Here is a 13,701-nt window from a genome sequence, read left to right on the forward strand (position 1 = left end):
TCACGCATATTGGGATTACATGTCCAGGAGAAGCACAGAAAATTGCTATGGCGGCGTGAAATGACAATCCAGCAGTATCCAATAGATTTACTTACCGAATTATATTTTCAGTGGGTGGGAAACTGACTGGTCATTTCTTGGTATGTGGCTGATTACACGTTGCCATGGCGTTTGTAAAACAAAGAGCTCATATGATGACAACTGGGTAGGATGACAAAGTGCAAGACTCTGTTCTAGCATGGATGATCAAAGACATTTGCTTGAGAGCAGCCCAGGTCGATCCAGTGAAAGGTGACTGGTGTATCTGTGGAGAAGATGTTACAGTGTTACATGTTACGTGTTACAATGTGCGTGGACGCTAGTTCCATTGCTCCAGGCGTGGTTGTGGAAAGCAATGGTTCGATGGCATAGGATACAAGCTGCCTCCGAGCAGTGCATGAAGACAAGCACATAAATTAAGCTGAGCTTGATGCTGTGTTGCGAGGCGTCAACCTTGCATTACAAAACCATACATTTACGAACGGACTCTACCTGTGTTATCGTGACAGACGAGAGTGCACACCAAACTCTACACTCCGAGATTTGGCCTCGGAATATGCACTAACAATTCATGTAGGGCTCATTAAGTTTCATGATAACAGAGCTGACCAACTTACTTGAGTACCACAGTGGTGGTTAAATGAGATCTATAAAGTGACAGAATCCAGAGAACGTGTGTGCTGTGGTCAGGTAAGTTTGACATCCTGGAAACCTGGAGCAGGGTTGTTATGGATATAACCCATTTTGGTATTCAGTTGTACTTGACGTTGATAGACTGTAGCCCTAACCATTTTGCTATTTGGAGGCAGTTGCACCGACAGGATTCTGCTACCGTCATTAAGCAGTTGCGGAACATATTCTATGAAAGGAGACTGCTCACCGAATTGCTCACCGAATTGCACTGCATTTTGCAAAAAGACATTTGCTGACTTTACGCGCTCATGTACCCTCCGTAAACGGAATAATCGAGAGGTCCCATTGCACAATGAAGCGCATTGCGGCAAGAACAAAGTTTACGATCTTAGAGGCAATATACTGGTACAATGTTATGCCTAAGGACGACAAGACAGCCATGACGGCACCTGCAAATGTGCTATACAATTATAGGATCTGTGTCAAGGGTATCGATGAAGTGATAGTGCCCAACACTACAGTTGCTAATCCACACAAGGAGGGAGATGTGGTTTGGGCGAATAGTCTGTGGGGAAGATGTACGACACAGTTCAGCACAGGAACAGTGATAAAATAAATAGCCAGCACTCGATCTCAGTTGATGGAACACCATACCACATAAAGGATGTGCACTCAGCATGCTGACATAATTGCATAATCAGTGACGAACTTACCTCATCAGATGACAAAGCTCCACTGCTGTACGAACAACCAGATGAAGAAAGCTCCTCAGAAGATGATGCATGCAAGGATCCAGAGCAGGAAGAGTTTGATGATGTGGTAGGTGAGGGTATCACTGAAGAAGTTCCTGAACCTGTACCATTGAGGTGAAGAACCAGGAAAAAACAATCTGCCCAGCATCGTCATTTGTGTGATCTCAAGATCAGGGACGAGGGTTGAAGAGCATGCACGGAAGATTTTTTTTTTTTACATAGGCATCACCACTTATGAAAGGCAAGAGGCCACTCGAGGATAAGGGTTAAAGAGTGTACAGTAGAAATTGGACAATATAGTAATCGTTAGTAATGGAAATTCGGTAAATTTGTTAACTTATATGGAACAGCTCATCAAAAACTTGTTTACGTTAGACTTGAAGACAACCATATTGTAGTCAGCTGAAACACAAGTGCACAAGAATTGTGTGTATGAGTTGTGCCTAGCTGCAGCGAAAAGCGAACCCAGGACGTTTAGATTGCAAATCAAAAGTCTGCTAATGAGCTGCATCCATTTTACCCCAAAGCAATGATTGAGTTCGCCCGACAATTATAAAAAAACGGGCCGATGAGTCATTCGGGGGGCAGTTGAAAAAAATTGCTCTGATAATATGTCTTGCGTTATTGCATTTCATATCGTGGTATGTCTATTCGACAAGATTATTCAGTGGCATGTCATGTTGGTCGACGGTGTTGCTTGGGAACACAGCATGTCCATTCAACGATGTTGTTTGGTGGCATAGCATGTCAATTCAGCAATATTTTCGGGATTGTGGGGATGAATTTGTTCAGGACCATGCCGTTACGTGTAACGTAAATATATATATTTTTTTGACACTCTCTCTTCCCTCATGGAGCAACAGTCGGGATGAGGAAGATGTCCTTATGTCATCACATACGATTTACGTAGTTAGACTAACAAGCTATCGCTATATTTAGTAGTCCATGACTGTGACGTGTTGTTATTGAGACGCTCGTAGCTAAGCAACTATGACCAGAGGTTTTTTTTCCACAAGAAATCGGTGTAGTAATGTTATGACTAACAAGGGTTCATTTGGAAAGTTGAGTCACTCACTGCAGCTTTGTGTGCACAGTTCGTGAACACTAGCTTAAATAAACGAACAGGTGCTCAGCTCCAGGAGACAACTGATTGGTCAAAGGTCAATATATGCAACCAATCAATGTTGATTATTTTGATCCAACAGCACCACAAGTTTCAACCAATCAACTCGATTCGATTTAAAAATGGGGATTTCAATGACAATAAAAATATGGGAGTGTAAAACATTCGTTGATCATCATTCAGTCATAGGCAATGCCGAGTTACCCAGCTAGTTTATATAAAAATGTATAAAGTATGGCACAAGGCCAAAAAAAGTGGGATGGAGAGAGATTGGCCATTTTTAGCATGGAAATGACAAACCTGGATAATCACATTCAATCACTGATATATTCATCAAAAAATCAGTTATATTGTGGCATGGTACCTGGCCTTGATAAAGGTCACATTAGACAATGATAAGTGTCTTTGGGTATTGCCAAAAACCACACCGTCAATTGATAAAAATTGAGATGAAATATTATGTTTTAGTGAATAAAGAAAATGAATGGATTTAGACAGACGTGCATATAAAAATGTAAATAAATGAAACATTGAAAGAATAAGAAGGGTCACCAGTTATCAAGTGCTAATTAAAACATAAGTAAAGTTTTATGAGTGAAAATGAGAAAAACGAAATTTTATAACAAAACATTTATACAAGAGTATAAAAGTTATTTTTAATTATTTATACAAATACATGTTTAGTGAAGAAAGTTAGGTTAGCAGTAACAAATTAAATTTTCATAGTGTGACTGCATGTGTAAGTAATATACATATGTGAGTATTTGGCAGCATGGCATTGTGTATGTGTGTGTGTTGGTTTACCTTGTTCTTGTTAGTGTGTGTATAGCTGTGTGTAGCAATTTGTTCCTGTTTACTTGACTGCTTCTAGTGAGTAGGAATGTGTGTGCAAGATGGAGAAAGCTTGTATGTGTCATTGAGTCCTTTCTGCCTCCTCAGACCAAAGGCCAGAGTTGGGGGGGGAGGGGGTATTGAGCTGCATTCTTGAGTCCTGTTCAAGGTGTAGCTTGAGAATTCTCTGAGTTTCTAGATTTTGGTTGTTTGTTTGACAAAAGTTTCTAACTTTGCACTGGCTTACCATTTTCATATCGACTTATTATTTTGATGTTTATTGGTTGGAAAAAATTTGGAGTTCGCATGTTCCTGTGAAACTTATTTACTTTAGGAAGTGAGGAAGAAAGTGAAACCAAAATGGAGGAAAAAAGAGAGTAAGCAGTTAGAACCATTTTTAGCATTCGTAAAAATCACGTTGCAATTCAATTGACGCAATACTAAACTTCATATGTACAATCATGACATAAAAGCAATCAGGTTAACATGAAATTCCTTGTGGTTTTTAACTTTTAAATTCAAATGAACATATCTCGGCTCAAACAAAAATTTATTGATTGAAATAAGCACCATCAGAATCAACACACTTTGGCTAACACAAAGCAAGTGTATTTATGCCAATAAGGTTAAAAATCTTGCGTTTTGGTGTCGATGAAGTCGATAAAGGTGGTTTTTATATTGCTTAAGTTTTTTTAGCATTTCTCTTGCAGAAAATTGTTGAAATGCTTGGAAAAGTGGTAGTCGGTAGGTGGGAGGTCTGGAGAATATCGTGAACGAGGCAGAGTTTCGTAGCCGAATTTGTTTAACTTCTGCAGGGTTGGTTTAGCAACATGCAATTGAGCATCGTCGTGGAGGAGACTTGGGCCTTTCTGTTGACTAATGCTGGGTGTTGTTGTTGTTTCTGATGCATTTCATCGATTAGCTGACAATACTTCACCACTGTAATAGTTTCACCTGCATTCCAAAAACGAATGGATGAGACCGGTCGCAGACCACCAAACAGTCACCATGACCTTCGTTTGGTGCAACTCTGACTTCAGGAAGTGTCATGGAGCTTTGTTAGTGTCTGACCATTGAGTTGAGCATTGCCGTTTGTTGTAAAGAACCCACTTTTCATTACAAGTCACAACTTAGTTGACAAACGGGTCCTTCTTATTATGTCAAAGAAGAAAAGATGACACTTGATAATGGCGTTTCTTTTGGTTGTTGTTGTTCAATTTGTGAGGCACCCATTTATTGAGGTTTTTTTGCCTTTCCAATCTCTCTCACATGGTTGGAAATCGTCATATATGTTATATCTAATTCAGAAACAAGTTCTTGAACAATTGTGCGTGAATTGACTTCAACTAAGGCTCTTAATTGATCGTTGTCAACATCCGATGGCCAACCACTACACTCATCATCTTTAAGATTTTCATCGCCGGTACAAAATTTCTTAAATTACCATTGTGCTGTGCATTCAGAAGTGGTTCCTGGATCAAACACTTCGTTTCAGTAGCTTTTCAGCCTAGCTTGAATTGAAATAAGAAAATTGTGCAAATTTGCTATTTTACCATCTTTTATTCGACGTTCTGAAAAAACATCACAATTGTTTTAAAACGATTGTAATTTAAATGATTCGATAGAGCGAAAAACGCTCTTTAAAATGATATATAAGGTAAAGGTATTGTAACGAAAACTTATTTGAAAATACATCATTTGATATCAAAATTAAAAATTCCACAAAAACTTCTTTCTTCTCAACTTAATAGTTGTACTTGGCAACTGTCGACAAATGAATACTTTTGCAGAAAGAATATCGCAGCATTGCAAAAGACCATTCTTAATAACAGAAAGTTGCAATGAGTGAAACATAATTGTTACAATATTTTTGTCTTATAATGGAGTATGATCCTCCACAGTCGGGAGATTCTATTTATAAACAATGCTACTAGGAACTGACGAATCGAATTGATTCACGTTCTGCTACCAACCAATCAGAAACCAGAATTGCTCCATAAATATTAAACCTTTCTGTAGCAACTTTGCATATGTTTTCTTCATGTCAGCACGGGAAGAATCTTTTGCTCTGTGGATTCCAACTCGAGAACTGTCTACTGAGACCTAGTCATCTCCAGGACTTGTGTAGAACAACTAACCATCGGAAACTGTCCTGAAACTAAACATGGCTTACACTTCTAGAATAACCATGCATTATAAGTGTGCAGGATTGGTCAGCCGTTCATGATAAATTTGATTATGTTTTATCTATGTATCATACTAGCAGTTCAGCCCGGCTTTGCTTGGGTCCTATGTACTTTTCATAACTTTATGTGCATATATATATATATATATATATATATATATATATATATATATATATATATATATATTAAAAAGTTAGACTCGTGTCCAGGTAACCTACATCTAAAATTTCAACTGTTTAGACCCAAAATTGGCCGAGGAGTTTTATAGAGTTTGTAAATGTTAACTCTTTCAACTTTGACCTCTTGGCAGCCAAATTTTTACCCAAAAAAGATCATAGGGGCAAATCGTATGGCACTGGTCATCATGGTCTAAGTCGTTGGGTGAAAATGGTCATTTCAGCCAAGAAAAGAAGAAAAAGAATAACTCAACGCTTTGGTTTGAATACGATGATAATTATTAGTTAAAAAGGAAAGAAGATACATTTCCACAAGTCATTTAAAAACGGATCTGAACCGCATTTAGTTGGCAAAGTCTGGGCGATTTCACATCTCCAAGTTCGATGGTTAGTTCATTAGCAGTGGGGAACCCTGGGGGGTAGCAGGCATCATCAGCGCAAGCGGCCATAAAATTTCCCAGTAACCGTCAGCTGCCTTCTCTGGCAAATGCCAGTGGTGTCTCTGGCGAGCACTAACTGTAAAAACTCTCTCTAACTTGCTAACTGTCATGCTTATATACCAATCGGTAAGCAAATAACAGGTTAACCTTTGATATCACATGTGGCTAGCATGTGTTGGCCTGTAGGACTGACCTGAGTCACCTCTAAAAGCCAAGAATTAGGATGAAAATAATATCATTCCCCAAGAAATAATAGTTTCTTAGACCCTCTCTTTCTCTTTCTTAGAAACCAAATACAAACCAGGAACTGCTATCCAGAGTCCCTTATCATCTTTCTCTCTTTCTCTCTCTTTCTCCTTAACGAATCCCTAGCCAGCATGACAGGAGAGTAAGCAGTGCACTCTTAGCCCCGAAACCAATGAGACGTATGTTGCCGGTGAACATTATTAACAAAAGGTGTATTCACTCCAAAATGTAAAAAAGGCAAATAAAGTTCTTTCCTTTTAAAGGTTAACATTTGTATTAATTTTATTATTTCAACAATAACTAATGAAGACAAGTGCCAGCCAGTGTTACAGTCCAAACATTGACACTCAATTGTTAGAACTCACACGTATCAAATGTTGAGCCAGTCAACTATCTCCATTGTTTTGTTTACTATATTTTTAGAACTTTGTTACTGTTTACAAACTTTTCTCAACTTTGCTCAATTCATTAATTTTAGGAAAACAGTTTATAATTTTAAAATTATCAATCTAATTTTTTAATACAAATTAGCAATTCTTTTAGTTATTTGGTTGTTTTTGTTTCACGGCATATCAACCCTTTTCAGGTTATTTAATGCCGAATCCAAAGATTGAAGAAATTTTTTTTAATAGAATATATTTGTTGTTTTCAAGTCGGTTTCTATTTAACCTATTGTTGGAACCCTAACAGGTACTACCACTCTGGGTCAGAATGGACCTGGGAGCAATGGCAATTAAAGGGTGGCTCCACACTCCCCAAAGCCCGCAAACTGGAGCCTCACCACCGGATATAGTTTAAGGTCATATCCAGGACCATAGCAATTCTTTATTCTCGCTTTGTTTTCGTCAGCTTAGTTTCTATCTTAATATATTCTCCTTTAAACTGGCCCTGTTCATTTCCAGGAGTGGGGTGGGTGAGTACCAGCCTTATTATGTCCTACAGAGATGATTTGATGTTATGAGGATGCTTATTAACTTCATTTTTAACGATACCTCACACGTAATAATTCAAAGGATTAAGGTCTGATGAGTTAGGAAATGATTATCGGAGAAAAGAGTCATTTTGCATGCATTAAACGATTCTCTTGAGAGGTTTTGTTTATATGAACTGATCTCGCCTAAGAACGTATGATTTGTATCCGAGGTCTTGATGAGTAATATTCCTTATTGTTTCTTCAGACAGTTGAAGATCTTTAGCAAGATGCCGCATTGATGTGCCAGGATTTTCATTGATTGTGCCGTGCACCCTTCTGACAAACTCTTGCTCATGGTCAATTCATCACCATTGGTTTTAGTTAGCCTCTTTCTACTATTGCAAACAAAAGATTTGGTGACTTTTAGAAATCTTGTACTTTCTGAATTGCTGTGTTTCACTTTTACAGACACTATTACACTATTGTCTCTTCGTTTTATTAGTTATAGTAGTATCTGAGATCGGATCTCCTGAAAGCAAAGAAAAACGTAAATTAGTATATTTTTAATTTAAATTACAAAAATATAAGTGTCATGAAATACTTTACGCCAAAGATTAGCCAAAGACATACATAGCATCACATTTCCATGTTTACACCACAACAGATCTATTTCATACTAGCATGGGTGCCCGGCGTTGCTCAGGTGTTTGGAGGTGTGTGTTGAGCAAAAAAAAAAAAAGTGGTAGTAGGAAGGCAGGCTTGAACCCGTACTTCGAAGGAGGAAAAGAACGGGAAAAAAACCTGACGTCTTTGCTGTTACGACCACCGTCAAACCAGAAGTGACGTAGGTTTAAATTAAGGCTGGACAATCGAAAAGAGGGGATGACTTTTGAAAATATCGGTGAAAAAAGCGACCATTCCCTGAAGAAAAGTGCCCAATTGAGGATGAAGAAATTAATGTTTTTAGCCAATTTTTCGGTATTCGTCATCTGAAGGGTCGAGCTTCAAAACGATATGGATCTTGTGAAAATCCGTCGCTCTGTTGAAAGTTTAAGGCAAACATGCAAACATACATTTATATATTGGTAACTCAAATTTTCGACCCAAACCGATTAAAAAGCTTGCCCTATCTCTGAATACCCTTTATGTAAAATTTCAAATGTTTAGACCAGAAAGTTTCTGAGTAATTTGGTAGAGACCGCAGAGGTCAATTTTTTTTAAACTTTAACCCCTATTATGACCCCTTAACATTTATTGTTTTGGGCTCAAATCAAGTTATTAAGTTAGATCCATGTCCAAGGAATCTATATCTAAAATTTCAATTGTTTATACCCAAAATTGGCGGAGGAGTTTGGTAGAGTTTTCAAAGGTCAAATCGTTGAAGTTTAACCTCTTAACAGCCAAATTTCTGGTCGAAAATGGATTAGAAAGATTTTTCCAAATCTCAATACCCTGTGTATCAAATTTTGAGTCTGTAGACTAAAAATTGACAGAGTTATTGCGTAGGGAAATGTACACAGACAGACAAACACTTTCACTTTTATAGATATATAGATTTATTTGAGGACGAGTTTCTAAAATAAAACCTTTTCAATTTTTGTACATCTTTATTTGTTTTTCCTTCACATTTGCGTTTTGCATTTTTTTTTTTTTTGTGTGTATTCATATTTATAAAGATTTTTGTCCACATCTTCATAATTATTGTCACACCACGTTTTAGCCAACTCATCCTCTGGCCTTCTTCAGATGATGAATGCGACCAGATAGGAATGCTGAGTCCTATAACTGTATCCCCAATAATTACTGTCCTCTGTAGTTGTTGGCTAACCACGGTTTTGGCCAACTAATCCTACGGCCTGCTTGGCTAGAATTGAAATGCTCACCTGGATTCCAAAAACAAAAAACAAAAAAATAAAAAAAATATAAAAATATAAAAAACATATAATGTCGTTTTTTGTTTATCAATTCATGTCCAACACTGTATGAAAAATTGTACTAATTGCAAAAATGGCTTACCTGTGTATTTTGTAAAGTTTAGTTACTTAACAATAGGAAAACCAAAATGGTGACACGCAATTGATTTTATGCGCAATGGTCATGCAAAATAATGTGAATTCTCATCATTCATATGCAAAGTAGGTGATTTGGAGTTGCATAAAAATAAGCTGTTTGAAGAACGAGACGATTCGTTTGAAAAAGGTGAGCCATGCATACGTACTACTTTGAGGCATGACACATCATCGTAGCAGAGCGTGTATGAGTGCATGGGAAAATACCAACAGGAACTGTAAGATAGCTGGCTTGCGAGGATATTAGCAGCAGTAGCCGAAAAAAGGCACATATGCAAATTAGGAAGTGTGCAGAAGCTGGCGCGATAATAAAAAGAAAAAAAGAAACCACGTGGTCAGGGAGAAGAAAAAGTGCGGTTGACAAAGATGGACGTGTAAAGTTGAAGACAACAAATGGTTGTCTATGGCCGGCGTGTAGTAGAGCAGAAAGAGAAACGCTGCCTGGGAAGATGGACATTTTTTTTTTTTTTTACATAGGCATAACCACTTATCAAGGCTTCGAGACCACTCGAGGATAAGGGTTAAGAGTGTACAGTAGTCAATTGGACAATATAGTAATTGTTAGTAATGGAAATTTGGTAAATTTGTTAACAAGTGGAACGGCTCATCAAGAACTTGTTTATGTTTACGTTATTTACATGTGGCCCTGCAGTGGCAGAGAGAGATTTTTTAAGTGTGCGTCAAGAGAGAGACAAAAAAAAAAAACGGTAATAAAGGACTTGTATTAAAAAAGAATGAAAAGCTGAGTTGGATTTATTTCCTTTGTTTGTTTGTCCCTGCAACATTGTATTATTTACTGGAGTCAACATGGAGAAGGCAGAAGAAAAAACTGCATGTGTTCATTGCGGAATAAAACCACAAACAGACACCCCCTAGTCCACAAAACATTTGCTGCCTAGACTGACATAGTTAAAAAAAAAAAAAAAGGATAAAAAATATCAAATCGAAAGGCGCTACAGCAAAAATAAAAAAAAATCGGAAACAAGAAAGTTTTTTTTTTTATTTAGCTTACAATTTACTGCAATTAAAATGTCGACATTACTTTTAACATCTAGGTCATGTGATTAAATGGTTAGAAAGAAAGAATGAAGAATGTCTTCAGTAGAGTTAGCTATGTAACATAGTACAGGTTTATATATACGTTAACATGCAAGAAACTTGGGACCCAACATGTTGTAGCAGAGTATGTCGCAAGGAACAGAAGACAAGTAAATAACTCAACTCATTTTTTTTCCGTTCTAACAACAACATTTATTTCCAGGTACTTTCTCAAGTAAAACGTGATCGTGCTCTATTTCTCTGACCTCTGACCTCCGACCTCTGACATGTGATCCTCTATCCATGCACATGTTCTTTTTATCATCGTTTTTGTTTTCCTTACTGTGATGTCACTTCACACACTGCTCAATGTTTGCATACAGTCACTATACTCTGTTACAGTTGCATTTGATCACAACAGAATATTGAACAAGAAAAAAGGAAAAAGAAGGTCACCATTTTCCATAAAGAAAGATCACATGTCCACTACTAAAGAAGTATCAACTTTTATTCAAGTGAACACTAGAACACAACACGAATCATGTAGTTATTTGATAAACAAATGCTGTATCCTTAGTTCCATTCTAGTCAACCACTCATTATGAAACAACACGCAAACAACAAGATCCTATTAAGATGTGATCAAAGGCACTAATTTGAATTTTCTTTTTGGCATCAAAACACCTCCATGTGCCTGAATTTTACTTTTTCACAGATGTATCATGATATTCACACAGTTAACGGCGAAAGTTCAAGTGCGTGTAGAAGCTGAAGCACGACTCCATCTGACACATGATACTGCATGTACATTTAAACAAAATAGTTCCCTCATGCAACCGATGCAATCCTCTATCTGTACAAGAGCCAGGTACGCCCTAAAATGGAGTACTGTTGCCACATCTGGACAGGAGTTGCTCGGCTCGCTCTATCCAGCCTTGACAGTGTTCGAAACTGGCATTGAAATCTAGTAGGTGATGCTCTTTTCTCTGCCTTGCAACCTCTTTTCTACAGAAGAGATGTTGCAAGCCTGTTTCTGCTCTATCATTATTTTCATGGCAAGGGCTCGACTGAACTCCAATCTATGGTACCCTCTTGCCAAACTTTCACAAAAATACTCGACTAGCTACAACGACTATATACGATTTTCCCCACACTCTATCTGTGCCTAAATCTAAATACAGATTCTATGAACAAAATTCTTTCTCAAAACTGTGGAACACTGTTCTGCTGGCCTGCTTATATACAATATTGTAACCTTCAAACCCAATGTAAACAAATTCTTGTTGAGTCATCTTCATAAATAAATAAATTCTACCCAATTTACACCATTAACAATTATTACACTACCAACTTACATTCATTATTATTTATCCTCAAGTGGCTTTTGGGCCTGGATAAGTGGTGATCCCCCCCCCCCCCAAAAAAAAATAGAATCTTGTTATTTTAGTTTAAAGTTTTTAACAACTGTATAAACAGTTTTATTTTTTAGTTTAAAGTTTTTTTTATATAAGTATATAAATAGTTTTATTTTTTAGTTTAAAGTTTTTTTAGATAAATATATAGATAGTTTTATTTTTTAGTTTAAAGTTTTTTATATAAATATATAAATAGTTTTATTTTTTAGTGTAAAGTTTTTTTATATAAATATATAAATATATTTTAGTTTAAAGTTTTTTTTAGATAAATATATAAATAGTTTTACTTTTTAGTTTAAAGTTTTCTTATATAAATATATAAATAGTTTTATTTTTTTAGTTTTTTTTTAAATATTTTTGCCTGTCATCATCATACATTTGAATGAGGAGAAACATTACATTTTAAAAATATTATTATACTAATAAAAAAACATTACATTTTAAAAATATTATTATACTAATAAAAAAACATTACATTTTAAAAATATTATTATACTAATAAAAAACATTACATTTTAAAAATATTATTATACTAATAAAAAAAACATTACATTTTAAAAATATTATTATACTAATAAAAAAAAAACATTACATTTTAAAAATATTATTATACTAATAAAAAAAACATTACATTTTAAAAATATTAAAAAAAACATTACATTTTAAAAATATTATTATACTAATAAAAAAAACATTACATTTTAAAAATATTATTATACTAATAAAAAAATATTATTATACTAATAAAAAGCTTCCTGACAGAAATAATACACTCGGAACATTCGTTTTATTATACAAAAAATGTTTCAATGAAATTTAATGAATTTAAAAGAAAGAAATTAAATTAGAACTTATCATAAGTCTAAACTTTTGCTACGTTTATTGACTTTAAATATCGAAAACTAAAGATATCTTCAAAATATATGAATAATACTGTGAAAAAGTTTATTATTAAGAAAACAAACTGAAAAAAATCGCATGTAAAACTTGTTTAACAAGTTTAAAAACTAAAATAGAGCCAAGTACGTTCTAGGACAGAGTACTGTTGCCACATCTGGGCCGGAGCTGCTCTGAGCACCCTATCCTGCCTTGACAGAGTTCAAAACCGACTTCGTAATCTAGTGGGCAGTGTCCTTTTCTTTTTTCTGCAACCTCTTTCCCACAGAACAGACGTTGCGATCCTGCCTCTGCTCTATCGCTATTTTTATGACTGAGCTCCAATCTATGATCCCTCTTCGCTAATCTTCCATAAAAAACACTCATCTAGCTAAAAATCACTTTCTATAAATTCCATCACTCTCTATCAGTACCTAAACGTAAATGTGGATTCCATAGACAATGCTTTCTAGAACTGCCCACCTTTGGAACTCTGTTCTGCTGGTCTGCTTTTCAGCTGACTACAATATTTTCATCTTAAAGTCCAAAGTTCTTATTGTACCGTCCTTTTAAATAATCTAATTATACCAAATTTCCACAAAAAATGATTATTACGCTACTGTCCCAATGACTACAATAAACACATTAACCCTTATCCTCGAGTGGCTTCCGGACCTTGATATGTGGTAAACATTTAAAAAAAAAAAATGTACAACTTTCTGACCAAAAATTCACTATTTCTTTTTTAGATCTTCATAAGAAAAAATACACTTAAAAAAAAATAATTCATCATAATGTTTGTTGTATTAGCAAGAAAAAGAATTGTAAAACAATCTCGTTGAAAACTTATTTAAAAATGAGTGCATTTTTAATCTAAACTAGAAGAATGAGATACACTTTTTAAAAATATAAAACTTTACAATATTTTCACGGAAAAAATTCTCCACGTGTCCACATGTAAAAT

This window comes from Euprymna scolopes, chromosome 21 (genome assembly GCF_053919585.1).
Source record: "Euprymna scolopes isolate OS-2025 chromosome 21, ASM5391958v1, whole genome shotgun sequence".
Lineage (NCBI taxonomy): Eukaryota > Metazoa > Mollusca > Cephalopoda > Sepiida > Sepiolidae > Euprymna > Euprymna scolopes.